The following is a 22,287-nucleotide window of genomic DNA, read 5'->3' as shown; positions in this document are numbered from 1 at the left end:
CAATCTCATTGATGAGAGGTTCGCGCATACAGCGGGATTTCCGGTGGAGAAATTGCCGAACCCCATCCGGGTGGTTACCATCAATGCTTCCCCGTTGTCTCAAGGGGAGATCACAGAGTGTGTGTTGGATATACAACTCCACATCGGAGTATTACACTCAGAGCGGGTAACTTGTAAGGTGCTTAGTAACTTACCGGCTCAGATGGTTCTGGGCTTTCCATGGTTGTCAATGCATAATCCTGTTATTGATTGGAAGACCCAGGACATAATTCAGTGGAGCAGGGAGTGTCAGGAGAGGTGCCTGGCTACATGTATTTCCGCTTTGACCCCCAGTATCCCGGAGCCGTTGCTGGATTATGCGGATGTATTTTCTGAGAAGGGTTGTTCGGAACTACCACCGCCCCTATGACTGTGCTATTAGGTTGAAACCAGGGGCCAAGTTACCTAAAGCTAGAATGTTTAATATCTCAGGTCCCGAGAGGCTAGCTCTCAAGGAATACATTGCGGATAGCCTGAGCAAGGGTCATATTAGACCTTCCTCTTCTCCTCTGGCTGCTGGCTTCTTCTTTGTTAAAAAGAAGGATGGCGGTTTACGCCCGTGTCTGGATTTCAGAGAACTCAACCAGATTACGGTCCGTGATCCTTACCCTATGCCACTTATACCCGATTTATTCAACCAAGTGGTTGGTGCCAGGTGGTTCTCCAAACTGGACCTCAGGGGGGCGTACAATCTTATAAGAGTCCGTCAGGGGGATGAGTGGAAGACAGCGTTCAATACCCCTGAGGGTCACTTTGAGAGTTTGGTAATGCCGTTTGGGTTGACTATGGCACCGGCGGTCTTTCAACACTTCATTAATGATGTCCTCTCAGTTGTTGGGGAGGTTCGTTATAATTTATCTTGACGACATCCTCATTTTCTCTCGCGACCATGATACACATATAGAGCATGTTAGACAGGTTCTGCAGTTGCTCAGAGAGAACAGGCTCTATGTCAAGCTTGAAAAATGTGTGTTTTTCGTACAGGAGCTACCGTTCTTGGGTTATATAATCTCCGCCTCAGGTTTTAAGATGGACACCGCAAAGGTGCAGGCGGTACTACATTGGGATCGGCCTGATAATCTTAAGGCGCTTCAGCGATTTCTTGGCTTCTCCAATTACTATAGGAAATTTATTAAGAACTTCTCTATGATTGCCAAACCACTGACTGACATGACTAAGAAGGGTACCGACTTTTCTGACTGGTCTGAGCCTGCGGTACAGGCGTTTGAATTCCTCAAGAATAGTTTTGCCTCAGCGCCCATTCTGGTGCAGCCCGATGTCTCCTTACCGTTTGTCGTGGAGGTGGATGCGTCGGAGGTTGGAGTGGGGGCTGTACTGTCTCAGGGCCCTTCTTGGGCCAAGTTGCATCCGTGTGCCTTCTTCTCCAAGAAGCTGTCGCCTGCGGAGCGTAATTATGATATTGGCAACAGGGAACTATTGGCCATCAAATTGGCATTTGAGGAGTGGCGACACTTCTTGGAGGGGGCTGTTCATCAGATTACTGTGATAACCGACCATAAGAATTTGCTTTATTTAGAATCTGCTAAGCGCCTGTCCTCCAGACAGGCTCGCTGGGCATTATTCTTCACCCGGTTCAACTTCATTGTTACCTATCGCCCTGGGTCGAAGAATGTTAAGGCAGACGCTTTATCCAGGTGTTTTCCTGGTGGAGAGTTATGTGAAGAGCCGGTGCCTATTCTCCAAAAGGGTGTGGTGGTATCTGCCATCACGACAGAGATTGAGGCAGAGATTGCGGAGGCTCAGGAGGTGGTACCGCCGGGGTTGCCTGCTAATAAATCTTTTGTGCCGCTACATCTACGCTCTAGAGTGTTGGGCGAACATCACGACACGGTACTGGCAGGTCATCCAGGGGTTAAGAGCACTCTGGAACTGGTATCGCGTCGTTTTTGGTGGCCTAAAATCCGGCAGGATGTGGCCTCATATGTGGCTGCCTGTAACACGTGCGCACGGGCCAAGACTCCTCGTTCCCGTCCCGCTGGTAGCTTGCAGCCTCTCGGGGTGCCCAGTAAGCCATGGACTGAGATTTCCATGGATTTTATTACTGACTTGCCCACCTCGGCAGGGAACTCGGTCATTTTGGTTATTGTTGATAGGTTCTCCAAAATGTCACATTTCGTTGCTTTACCGTCTTTGCCCAATGCTAAGACTCTTGCTCAGATATTTATTCGCGAGGTGGTCAGACTTCATGGTGTCCCGTCTGACATTGTGTCTGATCGAGGTACGCAGTTTGTGGCAAAGTTTTAGAGAGCTTTTTGTTCTCGCCTTGGAATCAAATTATCTCATTCATCGGCTTTCCACCCTCAGTCGAATGGACAGGCTGAGCGGATGGAGCAATACTTGCGCTGCTTTATTTCCGACAATCAGGAAGAGTGGTCAGCGTTTCTTCCTCTGGCAGAATTCGCAATAAACAACCATTGCCAGGAATCGTCTGGGGAATCTCCTTTTTTTTGTGTGTATGGTCAACATCCTCAATTTTGCACCTTGCGTCAGGGGTGCTCAGTTGGCGTCCCTGAGGAGGACCAGTTGGGAGCTCAATTGTCGTCTGTTTGGAGGAGAGTCAAGCAGCGCTTGTTGAAGGTGGGTTCCAGGTACAAACGGGTGGCTGACTGCAGACGTGTGCCAGGTCCGGACCTGTGTGTGGGTGATTGGGTGTGGTTATCTACTAGGAACATTAAGCTCAAGATACCGTCACTTAAGTTGGGTCCCAGGTTCATTGGCCCATTTAGAATCTCCGCAGTGATCAACCCCGTGGCATTTCGTTTGGAGTTGCCGGCTGTGTATAAGATTCATAATGTATTTCACAAAGCATTGCTAAAGAAGGTCGTGAGTTTGGTGGATGGTTCCCCCGGGCCACCACCTCCCGTCTTGGTGGATGGCGCGTTGGAATTTGAGGTGTCCAAAGTGGTGGACTCTAGGGTTGTGCGTCGCACTCTACAGTACCTGGTCCACTGGCGTGGCTATGGTCCTGAGGAGAGGACATGGGTGCCGGCCTCTGACATTCATGCTGATCGACTGGTTACTATGTTCCATCGTCGCCATCCGGACAAGCCAGGTCCTCGACATGGTGAGGTTCCGGAGGTCCCTCGTAGAAGGCGGGGTACTGTCATGTCGGACACTGTTCACACCAGGGTGTCCGGCAGACAGCGGTAATACACTGTTGGGTATTCTGTTCCAGTCGGGATAGGGTTAACCAGGTTGTCATGCTGGCTGAGGGCTGGGCCACGCCCTAGGTCTTTAAATAGTTCATCCTGACTATGGGCGTCGCCGACTATAGCTTTAGCCTAGTGCTAGCAATACCGGTCAGCAGTGGTGGTGTTGGAGCGTCTGATATCTGGTGCAGTATATCCCTCAGTGGTTCTTTCTCCAATCTGTTATATATATATTTGGTTGCCCATGCACATTATTGTATTCCCTTGTGTATTTACTGTGTGGTGTTTTCTTTTACCCCTGTCCATACGTATTTGTGGGGTCTGGTGTCTGGTCCCCTCACTGGGTGGAGGGAGGTGGGTTCAGCTTAGGGCTGGACAGGAGACAGGGACAGGGTGGAGGCTCAGGCAGGCACACCTTCAGTGTAAACCCTGGGTAGAGGGACAGACAGGGTTCCCCTAGTCTGAGGGACATCACAGGGGTCCCGGGGTTTTTGCCTAAAGTAACCTAGGCATTCCATGACACAAATGGGAACAAATTACGTTAAGTCCATGGATTTTGAACATAATCAAGGAAGGAATAAAGATTGAATTCCTTCAGATCCCTTATGAGTTCTTTGTTATAACTCGCCTTAATTTCCTCAGTTCAGCAAAAGGCTCTCGAAGACGAGATTCGAGTCCTACTAGCTGAAAAAGTTTTAGTTGACGTCCCTGAGGAACAAGAGGGTAGAGGCTTTAACTCTCCCCTGTTTTTGGTTTCTAAACCAGACGGTACGTTTAGAACCATTATTACTTTAAAGAAGCTTAATTCATTTATAAAAAATTATAACTTCAAAATGGAATCAATTAGATCCACTATAAAGCTTCTTTTCCCAAATTGCGTAATGGCAGGGATTGATTTAAAAGATGCTTATTATCATCTCCCTATTCACAATAGATTCCAGAAATACCTAAGAGTCGCAGTGGAAATCGAGGGCAGGATTCGTCATTTCCAATACGCGGCCATGCCCTTCGGGCTTTCCACGGCACCAAGAATATTTACCAAGGTGATGGCAGAAGTGATGGCCTACCTTCGCCAAAAGGACACACTGATCGTGCCGTATTTAGACGACTTCCTAATAATTGGGAATTCAGTCAAACAATGTACCGAACGCGTGACTGACGCAATCTCCTCTTTTCAGAGCCTTGGCTGGATCATCAATATCCAAAAGTCCAGACTCGATCCACAATCTCTCCAGACATTTCTAGGATTTCAACTAGATTCCTTGACCCAGAGATGTCTACTACCTCAGGTAAAAATGACCCTCACGAAACAAAAAATACGAGCAGCTATAGATAGACCACGTGTGTCCTTGAGAGGAGCAATGTCACTATTAGGATCACTAAATTCTTGCACCCCGGCAGTCCGGTGGGCCCAGTACCATGTCCGTACACTACAACACCAGATCCTCCAAGAGGATAAGCGACATAGTGGTCATTTACAGAGCAAAATAACCCTGTCACAAGAAGTCTTGACTTCTCTAGAGTGGTGGTTAGATGATGACCATTTATGTTCAGGAGTTCCATGGGTTACAGTTCCATCCTGTATCGTAACCACCGATGCCAGTCCCCAGGGCTGGGGAGCCCACATGGAGAATGGGTTTCATCAGGGAAGGTGGAATAGAGAGGAATGCGAGTACTCATCCAATTTAAAAGAACTGACTGCAGTGTTCTATGCTCTAGACAACTTCCTTCCGCAGCTCCAACAGAAACATGTCAGGATCCTATCGGACAACACCACCACAGTGGCCTATATAAACAGACAAGGAGGAACTCGATCAGAGACTCTGATGTCTTCAGCGGCAAGAATTTTAAACTTAGCAGAAAACTATTTTTTGTCCCTCTCGGCCCTTCATATCAGAGGCGAGAGCAATCAAAAGGCAGACTTCCTAAGCCGACACACTCTACGGCAAGGAGAGTGGTGCCTCAATCAGAAGGTCTTCAGGGACATAGTAGCACTATGGGGACAACCCGAGGTGGACCTTTTCGCCACAAAGGAGAACAGGCAGATAAAAACATTTGCCTCCCTATCTCCATCAGATCACCCAGACATACTAGACGCCCTTCTAGCTCCATGGAATTTCAACCTGGCGTATGCGTTCCCTCCATTGATCCTCCTACCTCAAGTAATTCGGAAGATCAGAGACGACAAAGCAAGGATAATCTTAATAGCACCGTTCTGGCCAAAAAGACCGTGGTTTTCGTGGCTGCAAATTATGTCAATAACAGATCCTTGGGTCCTTCCTTCGACTCCCAACCTACTCTCCCAAGGCCCCTTTTTCCACCCTCAAGTGCTCAGCTTGCACTTGACGGCGTGGAATTTGAGAGGCAGTTATTGAGGACAAGAGGATTCTCTGAGTCTTTAATTACTACACTACTACAAAGTAGAAAACAGTCCACAACCCAAATTTACACTAGAATATGGAAAAAATTTCTTCAATTCCATACAGTACCTCATACAGCAGAAGTTCCGATAATCCCAATCTTGGAATTTCTGCAGAAAGGGAAAGACTTAGGCTTAGCAGTAAATACGCTAAGAGTACAAATATCGGCATTAGGAGCACTATATGGCCATAATATAGCAGGCAACAAGTGGATAACTCGATTCATTACAGCATGTGAACGAATAGCTCCAATCCACATACCCTCCGTCCCTACATGGGATCTAAATCTGGTCTTAGACGCCCTAACGGTAGACCCCTTTGAGCCGATCGACACAATACCCTTCAAATACTTAGCACTTAAAATGGCCCTCTTGGTAGCACTGACCTCAGCTAGAAGAGTGGGTGATATCCAGGCCTTGTCAATAGATCCACCTTTTTTTTCAAGAATACCAAGACAGATTGGTATTAAAACCAGACCCTGCCTACCTGCCAAAAGTGGCAACAAAGTACCATAGATCTCAGGAGATACTCCTCCCAACCTTCTATAAAAATCCCTCTACTCCGGAAGAGCAGAAGTTCCATACTCTGGACGTCAAAAGAACTGTCCTAAAATATATTGAGAGGTCCAACAGTTGGAGGCAGAGTAGGGCCCTATTTGTTTCATTTCAGGGCTGTAAGAAGGGGTATGGAGTCACGAAGAGCACCATTTCCCGGTGGATCAGAGAGGCCATTCGTTTAGCCTACTCCGCAAAAAACGAAGATCCTCCAGGGAACATCAGGGCGCATTCCACCAGGGCAATGGCAACTTCTTGGGCGGAAAAGGGAGATGTTCCGATTGAAACTATATGTAAGGCGGCAGTTTGGTCATCCCCTTCTACCTTCTATAACCACTATAGACTTGATCTTTCATCAACCTCTGACTTAAGCTTTGGCAGGACTGTCCTTGGCACGGTGGTCCCACCCAGGTGATGGTCTCTGGAATCTCTCCAGTGGGTGCTGTCGTGGCGAAGAGTAAAAAGCCGGATTACTTACCGGTAATGCTCTTTTAATGAGTCCACGACAGCACCCGCTCACTTCCCTCCCTAAAGATATCAATAGTTAAAGTATATCAACCAAATAATGGATAAGAAAGATGTTAAAATAAGAGAACATTGCCTAATCCTTGGCGGTCCTTCTGGTACTCTGAAACGTAAAACTGAGGAGGAAAGGCGGACCGCCCCTTTTATCTTTCCTGTAGGGTTTCCTGTTCCAAATGGGCGGATCCGATACCTCCAGTGGGTGCTGTCGTGGACTCCTTAAAAGAGCATTACCGGTAAGTAATCCGGCTTTTCCCCACTGTAGGTAGATATATATATAGATAGATAGATATAGATATATATATATGAAATTTGAACTGCATTACAGCTATATGTAATATAGGTATAAATAAAGAGCCACTTAGGGCTTAAACTGGCCCCTAAGCCTCGACAATGTGATTTTTCTTTGGAACCTCAACCTAAATGTGGCATCTGTGGAGTGTATGATGGTAGATGAAGTGCATATAGTTTTTCACCAGAGCCCGTTGCATAAGGCTGTCCTGTGTAAAGACGGTACCCACTCTTATTAATCAGTCGTGGTCCAACACCCGGCCCCCCTGTCGATCAGCTGGTCTTGGTGTTGGCAGCACTGCGGCTCAGTCTTCTGATGGTGGCAGTGGTTGTGTACTAGACATCCACCTCCCATTCAAATCAATAAGAGGCGAATCTGCCATACTTGAACGCGGCAACCATCAGAATGTTGAGCAGCTCTGCAAATAAGCAGTCCGTCCGACACCGATGACAGCTGATTGGCTGAATTGTCAGGCTCTGACCGATCAGGCATTGATGACCTATCCTAAGGATGGCTCATCTGTGATAAAGTAGTGTACAACCTCTTTACTGCCTAACCTTACAGATGACTATGCATGTTACATGCACAGGCAATAACTTATTGCTGAACACCAGTATTCAAATACATTATTAGAATTATAATATTGTAAAAAAAAAATTAAAAAAAAGGTAATCAGATATACATTTTTCTATAGAAAAAGAAAACCTCTTCAGTTACTGAAAATAAAATAAACATATATATATATTTATATATGTATATATGAGTAATACAAATCCTCATTCAATTGTTTGCATTTTACGTAAAAAATAGAAATTATAGTGAAGAAAAAAGTAAATACAGCAATTTTTTTGTTCACTTTGTACCTTACACTGAATTTATTTGTTTTAATTGTAGATCCTCCTTTCTCTTACCTATGCCAGTTAAGGAAATATATATTTTTTTTTCACATGCTCAGTGTGTACAATTTTTATTGTTTCCACTGATCATAAATGCATAGAAATAAGTGTGAGAAATTTGGGGTGCTACGTCCTTCTCAGTTAAACGCTATATGTTCGTCTGTTTTTCCATTTAATCACGTTTCCTCAAAATATGTGGTTTTACATTTGGTAAAAAAAAGCTTCTATTTGGGAAACGTTCCAAGTTGTGTCGAGCAACCTGCCCTTAGAGGGTTTCTGGTAACATATGTCCTAATACTGCATATTCAGTAACGTGAAATCATGCAGACAATGCGTTTGGGCAAAAGATAACTAAGTGCCTTAGAGAGAATAGAAATCCTCAGACACCACTTACTGTGTTAGCTGTAGGATGGGATACAAGGAAGAGAATAGTTATTGCTCATATTTAGTAAAGGAAGAAGACAAATTCTGTTTAAAAATTTTGTTGCATGAAATAGAAAACTTTAATGTAATAAGGCAAACAAAATAGTGAGGTTTCTTAGATGGTCGAAAGAAGAACAAAAGAAGAAAATACAATAATCAAGAGAATTTATTAGGGTTTTTTTTATATCAAGAGGTGATCCTCCATCATCCCAAGTTAAGATCAGTAGAGGAGTTCAGATTGTATCAATTTATTCTAAGATAACGTAATGGCAGTAGTTTGGTCTGCACTTATAATTCAAAACAAGTTGGTGCAAATCACAAAATAAGTGCAGATCTTTCCACTACACTACTCTTTCTAGGTGTCACAGTAGAAATACGGCTTGTTTTTCATTTTTCTTGTATATCCAAAAATTGGGTAAAATGACCAGGTTTTGGCCGCTTTTTCTAAGAATTGTGGCAAAAAAACACTGCAAACTGTGTTTGAAAGATTCACGCCCGTCCTGTGATGCATGTAGTTGTAAGTGGGCACGAGAGAGTATATTTATGTATTTGTGTGTATGTGTATATACAGTGCCTACAAGTAGTATTCAACCCCCTGCAGATTTAGCAGGTTTACACATTCGGAATTAACTTGGCATTGTGACGTTTGGACTGTAGATCAGCCTGGAAGTGTGAAATGCACTGCAGCAAAAAACAATGTTATTTCTTTGGTTTTTTTTTAAATTGTGAAAAGTTTATTCAGAGGGTCATTTATTATTCAACCCCTCAAACCACCAGAATTCTGTTTGGTTCCCCTAAAGTATTAAGAAGTATTTCAGGCACAAAGAACAATGAGCTTCACATGTTTGGATTAATTATCTCTTTTTCCAGCCTTTTCTGACTATTTAAGACCCTCCCCAAACTTGTGAACAGCACTCATACATGGTCAACATGGGAAAGACAAAGGAGCATTCCAAGGCCATCAGAGACAAGATCGTGGAGGGTCACAAGGCTGGCAAGGGGTACAAAACCCTTTCCAAGGAGTTGGGCCTACCTGTCTCCACTGTTGGGAGCATCATCCGGAAGTGGAAGGCTTATGGAACTACTGTTAGCCTTCCACGGCCTGGACAGCCTTTGAAAGTTTCCTCCCGTGCCGAGGCCAGGCTTGTCCGAAGAGTCAAGGCTAACCCAAGGACAACAAGGAAGGAGCTCCGGGAAGATCTCATGGCAGTGGGGACATTGGTTTCAGTCAATACCATAAGTAACGTACTCCACCGCAATGGTCTCCGTTCCAGAGGAGCCCGTAAGGTACCTTTACTTTCAAAGCGTCATGTCAAGGCTCGTCTACAGTTTGCTCATGATCACTTGGAGGACTCTGAGACAGACTGGTTCAAGGTTCTCTGGTCTGATGAGACCAAGATCGAGATCTTTGGTGCCAACCACACACGTGACGTTTGGAGACTGGATGGCACTGCATACGACCCCAAGAATACCATCCCTACAGTCAAGCATGGTGGTGGCAGCATCATGCTGTGGGGCTGTTTCTCAGCCAAGGGGCCTGGCCATCTGGTCCGCATCCATGGGAAGATGGATAGCACGGCCTACCTGGAGATTTTGGCCAAGAACCTCCGCTCCTCCATCAAGGATCTTAAGATGGGTCGTCATTTCATCTTCCAACAAGACAACGACCCAAAGCACACAGCCAAGAAAACCAAGGCCTGGTTCAAGAGGCAAAAAATCAAGGTGTTGGAGTGGCCTAGTCAGTCTCCTGACCTTAACCCAATTGAAAACTTGTGGTAGGAGCTCAAGATTAAAGTCCACATGAGACACCCAAAGAACCTAGATAACTTGGAGAAGATCTGCATGGAGGAGTGGGCCAAGATAACTCCAGAGACCTGTGCCGGCCTGATCAGGTCTTATAAAAGACGATTATTAGCTGTAATTGCAAACAAGGGTTATTCCACAAAATATTAAACCTAGGGGTTGAATAATAATTGACCCACACTTGTATGTTTAAAATTTATTAAAATTTAACTGAGCAACATAACTTTTTGGTTTGTAAGATTTATGCATCTGTTAATAAATCCTGCTCTTGTGTGAAGTTTGAAGGCTCTAACTTATTTGCATCTTATCAAACCTGCTAAATGCAGGGGGTTGAATACTACTTGTAGGCACTGTATTATATACAGTATATATAATATATTGTGAGGAAGTTAGGGGAATCCTATATGTATGTGTCCCCCAGGATGCGTATAGACTTATTGAACCTGCTGGAGCACATTGTGATAACAGCAACTTCTGTGAGTACAAGGCAGAATAAAAGTGAGTGTGTATTTGGTCAAATTAGTTGACCAAGCCAGATTTTAGGAAAACCCAACAAGGGCTTTTATTTTTGGAGAGATTTGCAGGTTTCTTAGTGCTACAAATCTCTCCCTCCACTCCGGGTTTGGGAGGGGCACATGTCCACCAAACCAATTTCAACTTTCAGTTTTGTCTTGGGTGTCAGTGTTTTGTTTGCAAGCTGCTCTATGCAACCAAGGCCTGTGTGAGGTTGAACACAGAGCCCGGGACCACAAAGCTGCTGACCACCGCAGAGGTATACGTTGGTGTCGCACACTGCCACGGGTTTGGACACGGACTGTTTAGATATGACCTCTTCAGTATCAGATCAATATGCAGCGTCAGCAGTGCCGTTCGCGATGTGCCGTCATTCACTGACGGAGCCTCGGACGCAGGCTGCAGCGTCTGAGACTCCGTCACCGCTAGCGCTGATGAATCATCAGCGCTAGCGGTATAGCATAACGCATATCGCGTTATGCTAGAGTGTTAACGCAGCCCGTCAACGCCATGTGTTGAACGGGCTGTATTAACGCAATGTGAACCTTGCCTTAGTTAGGCCTGTTTCACACTTCCGTTTTTGACCATCAGTCAAAATCCGCCGCTTTGCAAAAAAACGGATCCGCCATTTTTTTTGGCGGATCCGTTTTTTTCCCCATTGATTTGCATTACCGGCGGATCTTGCCGGATGGCCATCCGTTGGATCCGTTTTTTTGCGGATCCGTCAATTTTTTTGCATCTGCCGACATGCCTGGACGTACCATGCAACGTTTTTTTTGCTGCAGGATCTGCATTTTATACTGCGCATGCCCGGAGGAGTGAAGTCAGCCGGAAATTTAACCCTGAAATCATTTCTGGCAGACAGAAAAAATTATCTCTCTCTCTTTCTCTCTCTCTCTCTCTCCTTCCCGGGCTGCGGTTCCTTTAAAATTCTTCATTCATCGGATCCGTCAAAAAAAACGGTCCGGTGGCATCCGTTCACATCAGTTAGCAACGGATCCGCTTTCCGCCATTTTGGCAGATTTTAACTGACACAAAAAAACTGAAGTGTGAAACAGGCCTTGGGGATAAGTAATAAAATTTAAAAAATGTATTTATTTCCATCTTCCCAATAGGGCTAGGGTTAGTTTTAGGGTTAGGGCTGAGATTAGGGTTAGAGGTGTGTTGAAGTTTGGGTTGGAGGTAGAATTGGGGGGTTTCCACTGTTTAGGCACATCAGGGGCTCTCCAAAGGCAACATGACACCCGCAGACCATTCTATCGAAGTCTGCATTCCAAAACGTCACTACTTCCCTTCTGAACGCCGATGTGTGCCCATACAGTAGTTTTCTCTCACATATGGGATATCGGCATACTCAGGACAAATTGAACAACTTTTGGGGTCTATTTTCTCCTGTTACCCTTGGGAAAAATAAAAAAAATTGTGGGCTAAAAGATCATGTTTGCGGAAAAAAATGTTTTTATTTTCACGCCCGGGCGTTATAAACTTCTGTGAAGCCCTTGGGGGTTCAAAGTTCTCACCACACATCTAGATAAGTTCCTTAGAGGGTCTAGTTTCCAAAATGGGGTCATTTGTGTGGGGGGTTCCACTGTATAGGCGCATCAGTCACATTCCAAATGCGACATGGCGTCCAATCTCAATTCAAGCCAAAAAAAGTCAAATAGCGCTGCTTCCCTTCCGAGCTCTGCCATGCGCCCAAATGGTGGTTTACCCCTACATATGGGGTATCAGCGTACTCAGGACATATTGCACATTAACTTTTGGGGTCCTGTTACCCTTGGGAAAATAAAAATTGGGGGTGAAAAGATCATTTTTTTGGAAAAATTTTTAATTGTACGGCTGTATGTTATAAACTTCTTTGAAGCCCTTAGGGGTTCAAAGTCCTCACCACATATCCAGATAAGTTCCTTGGGGGGTCTCGTTTCCAAAATGAGGTCACTTGTGGGGGGTTTCCACTGTTTGGGCACTTCAGGGGCTCTCCAAATGTGACATGGCGTCCGATCTGAATTCCAGTCAATTTTGCATTGAAAAAATCAAACTGCTCCTTCCCTTCTGAGCTCTGCCATGCGCCAAAACAGTGATTTCCACCCACATATCAGGTATCAGCGTACTCTGGACAAATTGCAAAATAACTTTTTACAGTTTCTCCTGTTACCCTTGGTAAAATAAAAAAAATTGGATCTGAAATAAATTTTATGTGAAAAAAAGTTAAATGTTCATTTTTTAAAATACATTCCAAAAATTCCTGGGAAGCACCTGAAGGGTTATTAAACTTCTTGAATGTGGTTTTGAGCATCTTGAGGAGGTGCAGTTTTTAGAATGGTGTCATTTTTGGGTATTCTCTATCATATAGTCCCCTCAAAGTGACTTCAAATGTGATGTGGTACCTAAAAGAAAATGGTGTAAAAATGAGAAATCGCTGGTCAACTTTTAACCCTCAACTTCTTAAAAAAAAAATTTTGGTTCCAAAATTGTGCTGATGTAAAGTAAACATGTGGGAAATGTTACTTATTACGTTTTTTGTGTGCCATATCTCTGTGATTTAAGGGCATAAAAATTCAAAGTTGGACATTTTCAAAATTGTCGCCAAGTTTCCGTTTTTTTTCACAAATAAACACAAGTTATATGAATGAAATGTCAGAATCACCGGGATCCATGGAATCATTCCAGAGTTATTACCTCATAATGGGACAGTGGTCAGAATTGTAAAAAATGGCCCGTGCATTGACATGCAAACCACCCTTGGGAGTAAAGGGGTTAAGTATATAGAACTTCTTTATATGGCTAATTACATTTTTTATTAGCCAAAACTTTTGAGCATTTTTTAAACCATATTTAGTAATTCAACAGATATTTCTGGAAATATCTCCTCTGACATCTGTATGAATGCATAATAAATGCTTTTCATAATGTACACAATAATGTTTGAATAAATGATCTCTTAAAGATAGTTCACACAGTAAGGTGAAGTTTTCCTTGGTATTGCAGTATGTGTACTGTCCTGTCAATAATAGCAACGGCCAGGTTTAATTAATAATTCTGTTTGCTCTCTAGATTAAGTAGGCTTTGAGCCTATATCCATCTAATAATCCTATTGGAAAATTGCTAAATTTAATCTAACCTTTTGAAAGACTTCTGCATGCTCACTAGATCCTTTTAGTGCTGGGATTTCTGCACATGATGAAGTACAAAGCAAATCGGGACAATTTAGTAACCAGAATATTTTCTGTGGCTTAAGAATAACTAAGGTGAACACGCTTCAGAGCCACGGAGTCTGACTTTGCACGTTCAGGCACATCACCAGTGATTTGACAATGATAATTGAGTGAATTCAAGATATTTTAGAGATGATTAATCCAAAATGACATTGGTGTTGCTGAGTTGGCTTTAGTTTTAAGAAACTCTTCCATTTGCTCAAGAATATGAAAATCTGGAAATGGTCATACAGAACCACCTCTACTTGCTGGCTTTTGCGATTTCCCTTTTGATTAGCCGGCCAGCTGCAACTTTGTGTGTCATGCCACAACATTGATTCCACAGGAGCCTGGCTATTTAAATGAAGAACCCATGGATGCTGGCCAGTAGAAGGAGGTGGTGCATAGGGATATTCTCCATTGGTCACAAAATTCTGACCTGCACACTGGACCTGGTTCTAACAATCAATTCACTCATCTCTAGTCGTTAGGGTGATAGTTTGATTTTCTTTACTACTAAAAAAATATATATTTTAGCGACCAAATTTTCAATGCTGTAACTGTAACCAGTCGCCTACAAATCCACCCAGGGGCATGTGTCTGAATGCCCAATGTAAAGCCTGTATGTGTGTGGCTGTGTGTTAAATAGAACCTGTAGTGAGGTCATGACCATGTGATCCATACCTCACCTGTGGGTGTGGTTATGTACCATATAATGTGTCTGAGGTCTGGTCACATGGAGAGAGAGTGTGTACATGAATGGTTCAGGGTGCAAGGTCCTGGAGGGTCAGTGTTGGGAGATTCTGGGAGAAGAATCTGATCCCTGGAGCACGTGCTGCGATCTTGGACCTGGTGAGGCGTGAGTGTTGGACGGTCTCAGGAGGGGATGGACGTCCTGAATAGCACCCGCTGAGGCCCTGGACCTGGTGGCTGGTGTGTTGGGAGACCCTGGGAGGAGGGTTGGATCCCTGAATAACACCCGGTGAGGCCTGTGTGTTGGATGGTTCCAAAGTGGGAATGGAGGTCCTGAATAGCACACAGACAGGCCACGTGTGTTTGCAGAGTCAGTGACAGCACTGCATTGGGGGAGCTACTGTCCGTCTGTAGATCTGGACTGTCAGGTGGCCTGGTGAGCAAGGCATTGTCCGGGATGGTGATCCCAGTTCGGCAGCTTCCCTGAGAGAGAGGACTACCAAATAGTCGGCATCTGGAGCAGGAGCTCCTGCGATGTAACCCCCGACATGTGGATATAACTTGGTGCTTGTGAGGTTCTATGAACGGTAATGGACTGTTCGGCGTGCAGTCGCCCACGGTCACTGGACAGAGATGTCCAGCGTGTTTAGGGACTGCATGGAAAAGCCATAACCTGTAAATGTCCTGGACTATGTGTTAAGCCTGTGAAGTGTAACATGGCCTACAGCGGATTATGATGTTTGAATAAACCAAAATGGACTGTTTATGTGGAAAAACCTGTGCCTGACCCTATTAATCTGCTGCCAAGTGAGTGTCCCCCCAACACTAACAATAAGCGCTACCTTACAGTATTTTACACAGTTTTTCCTGCTAACACTCAGAGCAGATTTTCCTGCAAATGCTTAAATTGTGCATTTACCCTAAAGAGGTAGAGCTCTATAGGGCTCTATACCCTTAGAGCAATACTTACAAGTTCCAAGGTTATATTTGTAGTCCACATTACCAAGTTATAATGTGGCTTGTAGCTTTATCTATTCTAAAATAACAGTAACATTCCCAGATTATAAACAAAACATAAAAAAATTAATTATTATAAAGTATAATACACTAAGTTCAGCGGGAAACATGAAATGCTGCTCTTAAGTTTAACCCCTTCACGACCTTTGACGCCACGTAGGCGTCATGAAAAGTCGTGACGATATGACCCATGACGCCTATGTGGCGTCATGAATTGATTGCCCCCCTGCGGGTCGGGTGACCGGGGTCACTGAAAGGTCACCTGACCCGCACACAAAGGACCCTTCAGAGTTAACACCTGGGGGTGTGGCTTAGCCCCCACGTGCCTACGATCGCTCTGATTGGCTGTTAAAAGTGAAACTGCCAATCAGAGCGATTGTAAAATTTCACCAATGAAAATTGGTGAAATATTACAATCCAGCCATGGCCGATGCTGAAATAGCATCGGACATGGCTGGACACCGAGACCCAACCCCCCCCACACCGACTGACGGCACCGATCGGCTGCCGCCACCATCTGACGGCACCGATCGGCAGCCGCCGTCATAATCTGCCCCCCCGCCTTCCCTCCGATCCCCCCCCAGCCCTCCGATCACCCCCTCAGCCCTCCGATCACCCCCTCTCACCCTCCTTTGTGCCTCCGATCTCCCGCTATCCGTCCCGGTGTCCCGCCGTCCAGCGTCATGGGCGCCGCCATCTTGGAAGATGGTGGGCGCATGCGCAGTGTGCCGAATCGAATCTGCAACGCTGCAGATTCATTCATTTATTTTGATCACTATAATAAACTTTCATAGTGATCAAAATAAAAAAAGTAAATTACCGCCCCCCTTATCACCCCCATAGGTAGGGACAAATAGTAAAAAAAACAAAATATATATATTTTTTTTCCATTAGGGCTAGGGTTAGGGTTGGACTAAGGGTTAGGGTTGGACTAAGGGTTAGGGTTGGACTAAGGGTTAGGGTTGGACTAAGGGTTAGGGTTGGGTTTGGATTACGGTTAGGCTTGTGGTTAGGGTTAGAGTTGGGATTTCATTAGGGGTGTGTTGGGATTAGGGTTGAGGTTAGGGTTGGGATTAGGGTTAGGGGTGTGTTGGGGTTAGGGTTGGAGATAGAATTGAGGGGTTTCCACTGTTTAGGCACATCACGGTGTCTCCAAACGCGACATGGAGCCACCATTTATTCCAGCCAATTTCGCGTTCAAAAAGTCAAACGGTGCTCCCTCCATTTTGAGCCCCGACATGTGCCCAAACAGTGGTGTACCCCCACTTATGGGGTATCAGGGTACTCAGGAAAAATTGCACAACTTTGGGGGTCTAATTTCTCCTGTTACCCTTGGGGAAAAAAACATGGGGGCTAAAATGATTTTTGTGGAAAAAAAAATGATTTTTTATTTTCACGCTTCCGCGTTATAAACTTCTGTGAAGCACTTGGGGGTTCAAAGTGCTCACCTCACATCTAGATTAGTTCCTTGGGTGATCTAGTTTCCAAAATGGGGTCATTTGTGGGGGGTTTCCACTGTTTGGGTACATCAGGGGCTCTCCAAACGTGACATGACGCCCACAGACCATTCCATCAAGTCGGCATTTCAAAACGTCACTACTTCCCTTCCGAGCCCCAACGTGTGCCCAAACAGTGGTCCCCCCCACATATGGGGTACCAGCGTACTCAGGACAAGCTGGACAACAACTTTTGGGGTCCAATTTATCCTGTTACCCTTGTGAAAATAAAAAATAGCAGGCTAAAAATTTATTTTTTGAGGAAAAAAAATATTTTTATTTTAACGGCTCTGCTTTATAAGCTTCTGTGTAGCACCTGGGGGTTCAAAGTGCTCACTATGCATCTAGATAAGTTCCTTAGGGGGTCTAGTTTCCAAAATGGGGTCATTTGTGGGGGAGCTCCAAAGTTTACACACACACGGGCTCTGCAAACACGACATGGTGTCCGCTAACGATTGGAGCTAATTTTCCATTCAAAATGGCGCTCCTTCCCTTCTGAGCTCTCCCGTGCTCCCAAACAGTGGTTCCCCCCTCACATATGGGATATCGGTGTACTCAGGACAAATTGCACAACAACTTTTGTGGTTCAATTTCTCCTGTTAGCCTTGTGAAAATAAAAAATAGTGGGCTAAAAAATCATTTTTGAGCAAAAAAAAATGATTTTTTATTTTCACTGCTCTGCGTTATAAACTTCTGTGAAGCACTTGGGGGTTCAAAGTGCTCACCACACATCTAGATAAGTTCCTTCGGGGGTCTAGTTTCCAAAATGGGGTCACTTGTGGGGGAGCTCCAATGTTTAGGCACACAGGGTCTCTCCAAATGCGACATGGTGTCCGCTAACGGAGCTAATTTTCCAATCAAAAAGTCACATGGCGCTCCTTCCCTTCCGGGCCCTGCAGTGCGCCCAAACAGTGGTTTATGACCACATATGAGGTATCGGTGTACTCAGGAGAAATTGCCCAACAAATTTTAGGATCCATTTTATCCTGTTGCCCATGTGAAAATGAAAAAACTGAGGCTAAATAAAATTTTTGTGAAAAAAAAGTACTTTTTTTTTTTTTTTTTTTTACGGATCAATTTGTGAAGAACCTGGGGGTTCAAAGTGCTCACTATGTATCTAGATAAGTAACTTGGAGGGTCTAGTTTCCAAAATGGGGTCACTTGTGGGGGAGCTCCAATGTTTAGGCACACAGGTGCTCTCCAAACACGACATGGCAACCGCTAAATATTCAAGCATATTTTCCATTCAAAAAGTAAAATGGCGCTCCTTGCCTTCTGAGCCCTGCCGTGTGCCCAAACAGTGGTTTATGACCACATATGAGGTATCGGTGTACTCAGGAGAAATTGCCCAACAAATTTTAGGATACATTTTATCCTGTTACCCATGTGAAAATGAAAAAACTGATGCTAAAAGAAAATTTTGGTTGAAAAAATTAAAATGTCCGTTTTTTCATTCCATGTTGCTTTAGTTCCTGTGAAGCACCTGAAAGGTTAATAATCTTCTTGAATGTAGTTTTGAGTAGCTTGAATGGTGCAGTTTTTAGAATGGTGTCACTTTTGGGTATTTTCTGCCATATTGACCCCTCAAAGTGACTTCAAATGAGAGGTGGTCCCTAAAAAAAATGGTTTTGTAAATTTTGTTGTAAAAATGAGAAATTGCTGGTCAAATTTTAACCCTTATAACTTCCTAACGAAAAAAAATGTTTCCAAAATTGTGCTGATGTAAAGTAGACATGTGGGAAATGTTATTTATTAACTATTTTGTGTCACATAACTCTCTGGTTTAACTGAATAAAAATTCAAAATTTGAAAATTGCAAAATTTTCAAAATTTTCACCAAATTTCCATTTTTTTCACAAATAAACGCAAAAATTATCGACCTAAATTTACCACTAACTTGAAGCCCAATATGTCACGAAAAAACAATCTCGGAATCGCTAGGATGCGTTGAAGCGTTCCTGAGTTATTACCTCATAAAGGGACATTGGTCAGAATTGCAAAAAATGGCCAGGTCGTTAAGGTCAAAATGGGCTGGGTCATGAAGGGGTTAACTTGGAGTTAAATTACTGAAAGGGCTTTTTAATGTACACAAAGGCGATTCTACATTATGGACAAATTAGATCTATTTTAAAGTTTAAAACCATCGGGTTTGGATGACAACTTTTACCTTTTTCTGCTGTCTCTCACATCAAGTGATTGCACAAATATATCAAATCAGATTATTTTTTTCTATTTTTGGAGTGGTAACGTTAAAGGGGTTGTTTCTGATCTATATGTCAGATGGTCATCACAGAGATAGATTCTCAGTGCTGAAGATTTCCCTCATGAAAAAGGAAATCCCCCTTATTTATTTAATCTCTCATGGGAAACTAAACCTAGACAAGTTTTCTCTTTGTGATAACAGCAGATAGGTGAGGGAAGTAATAGTAGCCAGACCACGGGCCATCAACTAAAAAGAGCTTTTAAACACACAGGTACAGGACAAGTTAAAGTACATTTATCAGAACTGCGTCTTGTAATGAGCCGTATACCTGACCAGTCAACACATGGCTGGACAGATTTTTATCCTCATGAGTAAACAAGCAGACATCTTAAAAGCCTTGAAACCTTTAAGGCCCTTTTACATTTAGCGATGCACCAGCGATCCGACCAGCGATCCGACCCGGTCAGGATCGCTGGTGCATCGCTAGTGAGCTTTCATACAGAAAGATCTCACAGCGATGCAGCAGTGACGCAGCGCACGATACTCACCTTTCACACACAGCGATGAAGACGTCCTCCCGCCTGCCTCCACGCGTCGCTCGTCGTCACAGCAGGAAGCCCCAGCAGGAAGCTGACGACGAGAAATGGAGCCGGACATTCTCGCGCCATCAGCGATAACCAGCGGGGGAGCCGGTCGGAGGTAAGTATCACACATAGCGATGTTGCTAGCGATATCGCTATGTGTAAAACCCCCTTTAGTTTTAGAATGAATAAACATCATTTAAAAGGCATTTAAGTCAACATAGACGATTATCCCGTTTGATAAATTCTCATCTTAAAGTATCAAAACAATTTATCACATGACTGTTCAACTTTTATTTTTATATCAAATAGAATCAAACTACAGCCACTTGGTGTTTCAAAATATAGATATGTATTTGAAAGTTAATTGTCCTTTAATATATGCCTTTGTGCACAGCTGAATTTCCTTTTTTACCTTGCTCTTGAATTATTTCAATTTAATAAAATGGGTAAAATAAGTCTACCCATGACTGAATACTATCCATAACTCAGCAGAGATGAGGACTAAAGGTTGGCCTCAAGAAATGGCAAAGGATGAGTGGCAATAGTAGGGAGGAGAACCTAAGTAGAGCCCTGTCAATTGTGTCAAGAGCTTGAAGAATGAGGATCAGTATCAAAAGCAGTTGTGAGGTTGAGAAGGATTAAGCAGAAATAGTGACCTTGGGATTTAACCACAAGGAGGTCATTAGTTGCTTTGGTAAGGGTAATCTTAATAAAATAAGCAGCATGAAATCCTGATTATAGAAGAGACGGTAAAAAGATCACTTAGAATATGAGAGAATAGGTGATAGGAGAATTCAAATGCAAAATATTGAAAAAGTACAAATTGTATATACAGGTCTTCTAAAGAATATCAACCTCCTTGGCCTTTTGATGTTTTTGTTAAACCATTCATCACAGTGGTTGTTGTAAATGGCTTTTTCTTTTGACAAATGTCTTAAAATTATTCGTCACAAAATATTTGAATGCAAAAGTATTCAACCTTTTGTCAGTATTGAGTAGAGGTTCATTAAGTAACGCTACTATTAGCACTCTGTTGGCTAGTGTAGCGAGATGTCACAAGAATATGCTCCCAAGCTTGAAGCTTTAGCATTGCCCTATACTACATTCGTATAAACCAGTGGTTCCCAAACTCCAGTCCTCGCGGACCCCAACAGGTCATGTTTTCAGGATTTCCATAGTATTACACATGTGAGAGAAGTCCTGATGCCTTGATGATACTTCCATCACCTGTGAAATACTAAGAAAATCCTGAAAACATGACCTGTTGGGGTCCGCGAGGACTGGAGTTTGGGAACCACTGGTATAAACCCTTTAATTTGAATATATTTACCCTATAACATTTAAATACAAGCACTCTGTGGACTCTTTCTGCTTCACCAGCAATATTAAGTATCGATGTAGGGATTTCCTTATCTTTAATAGGGATCGCCCAATCTAATAATAGAACGTTTATAAAAAGACAATCCAGGGACGTTTTGGCATGGTCATGGATGAACAGCACCCTTGCATACAGAGAACAGGCCTGCATTGAGCCCTGGCAACCAATGAGCCTAGAGATGTGTTAACTTTTTTGGGTTACTTTCTATTGCTGTATATGAAAAAATGAATTCTGAAGTTTCATTTTTGAATTTCAGTTTTTTTCCTACCCTTCCTGACATCGCCATATGAGAGCTTGTTTTCTTGCTGGAAGAGTTAAAGTTTTGAATGACACCATTAATTTTACCATGTAATCTACGTAAAATTTTGAATAAATTTAAAGTGAAATGGGTGGGGGGGAGCACAATTACAGCATTTTTTTAAGGGTTTGATTTTCATGGTGTCTGTGTACTAAAAATGATCTGATTTTATTCTTCTGGTCATTTAAAATTATGTTGATACCAAACTTATAAGTTGTCATTTAATATTTTAGTGATTAAAAGATTAAATTAGTTTGTGTCATTTTCTGATCACCTTTTAACTTTTTATTGCTCCATCATTGCTCCTGTATGAGGACTTAATGTTTGTTCAACAAGTTGCATTTTTTTAAATAAATTTTGAGCACAATGTTTTGAGTGCTTTTTGGGGACGTGCAGTGACTCAAAAAAATTCAATTCTGACAACTATAATTTTTTCTGCTTTCCACTTTCACATGTTCAGTTTTTGGTCAGTGTTTTACATCTGAAGTACTGAACATGTGAACGTGGCCTTTATATTAAAAAAAAGTACACTTATTTAGTATAAGCGTGTCTGGAATGACCCAACCTAGAAAACTGTCCCATTATTTAACCCCTTCAGTGAACACTGTAAAAAAAAAAAAAAAAAAAAAAAATGAGCCACAAAACAGTGCTTTCTCTAGTCACCTTCCCCGACAGCCATATTGGAGGATGTCTTCCCACCCTAATGGGGGACAGGAAATGCACAAGAGGTTAATTAACACTCCCCTTCCTGCTACCTCCAGTGTTTTTCCTGTCCCATATGGGGCATGAAGA

At 43.3% G+C, this 22,287-nt stretch overlaps 1 protein-coding gene across 8 annotated transcripts in view; it reads left to right on the top strand.

Annotated features, from left to right (window-relative positions):
* The window catches only part of ARB2A (ARB2 cotranscriptional regulator A), a 663,887-nt gene that overhangs the window by 238,827 nt on the left and 402,773 nt on the right, over positions 1 to 22,287 (top strand). The window lies entirely within an intron of this gene.

The sequence above is a fragment of the Dendrobates tinctorius genome, unplaced genomic scaffold, assembly GCF_039654945.1.
Source record: "Dendrobates tinctorius isolate UK_male_01 unplaced genomic scaffold, ASM3965494v1 ptg000003l, whole genome shotgun sequence".
Lineage (NCBI taxonomy): Eukaryota > Metazoa > Chordata > Amphibia > Anura > Dendrobatidae > Dendrobates > Dendrobates tinctorius.
This window is presented reverse-complemented; position numbering and strand designations above follow the sequence as displayed.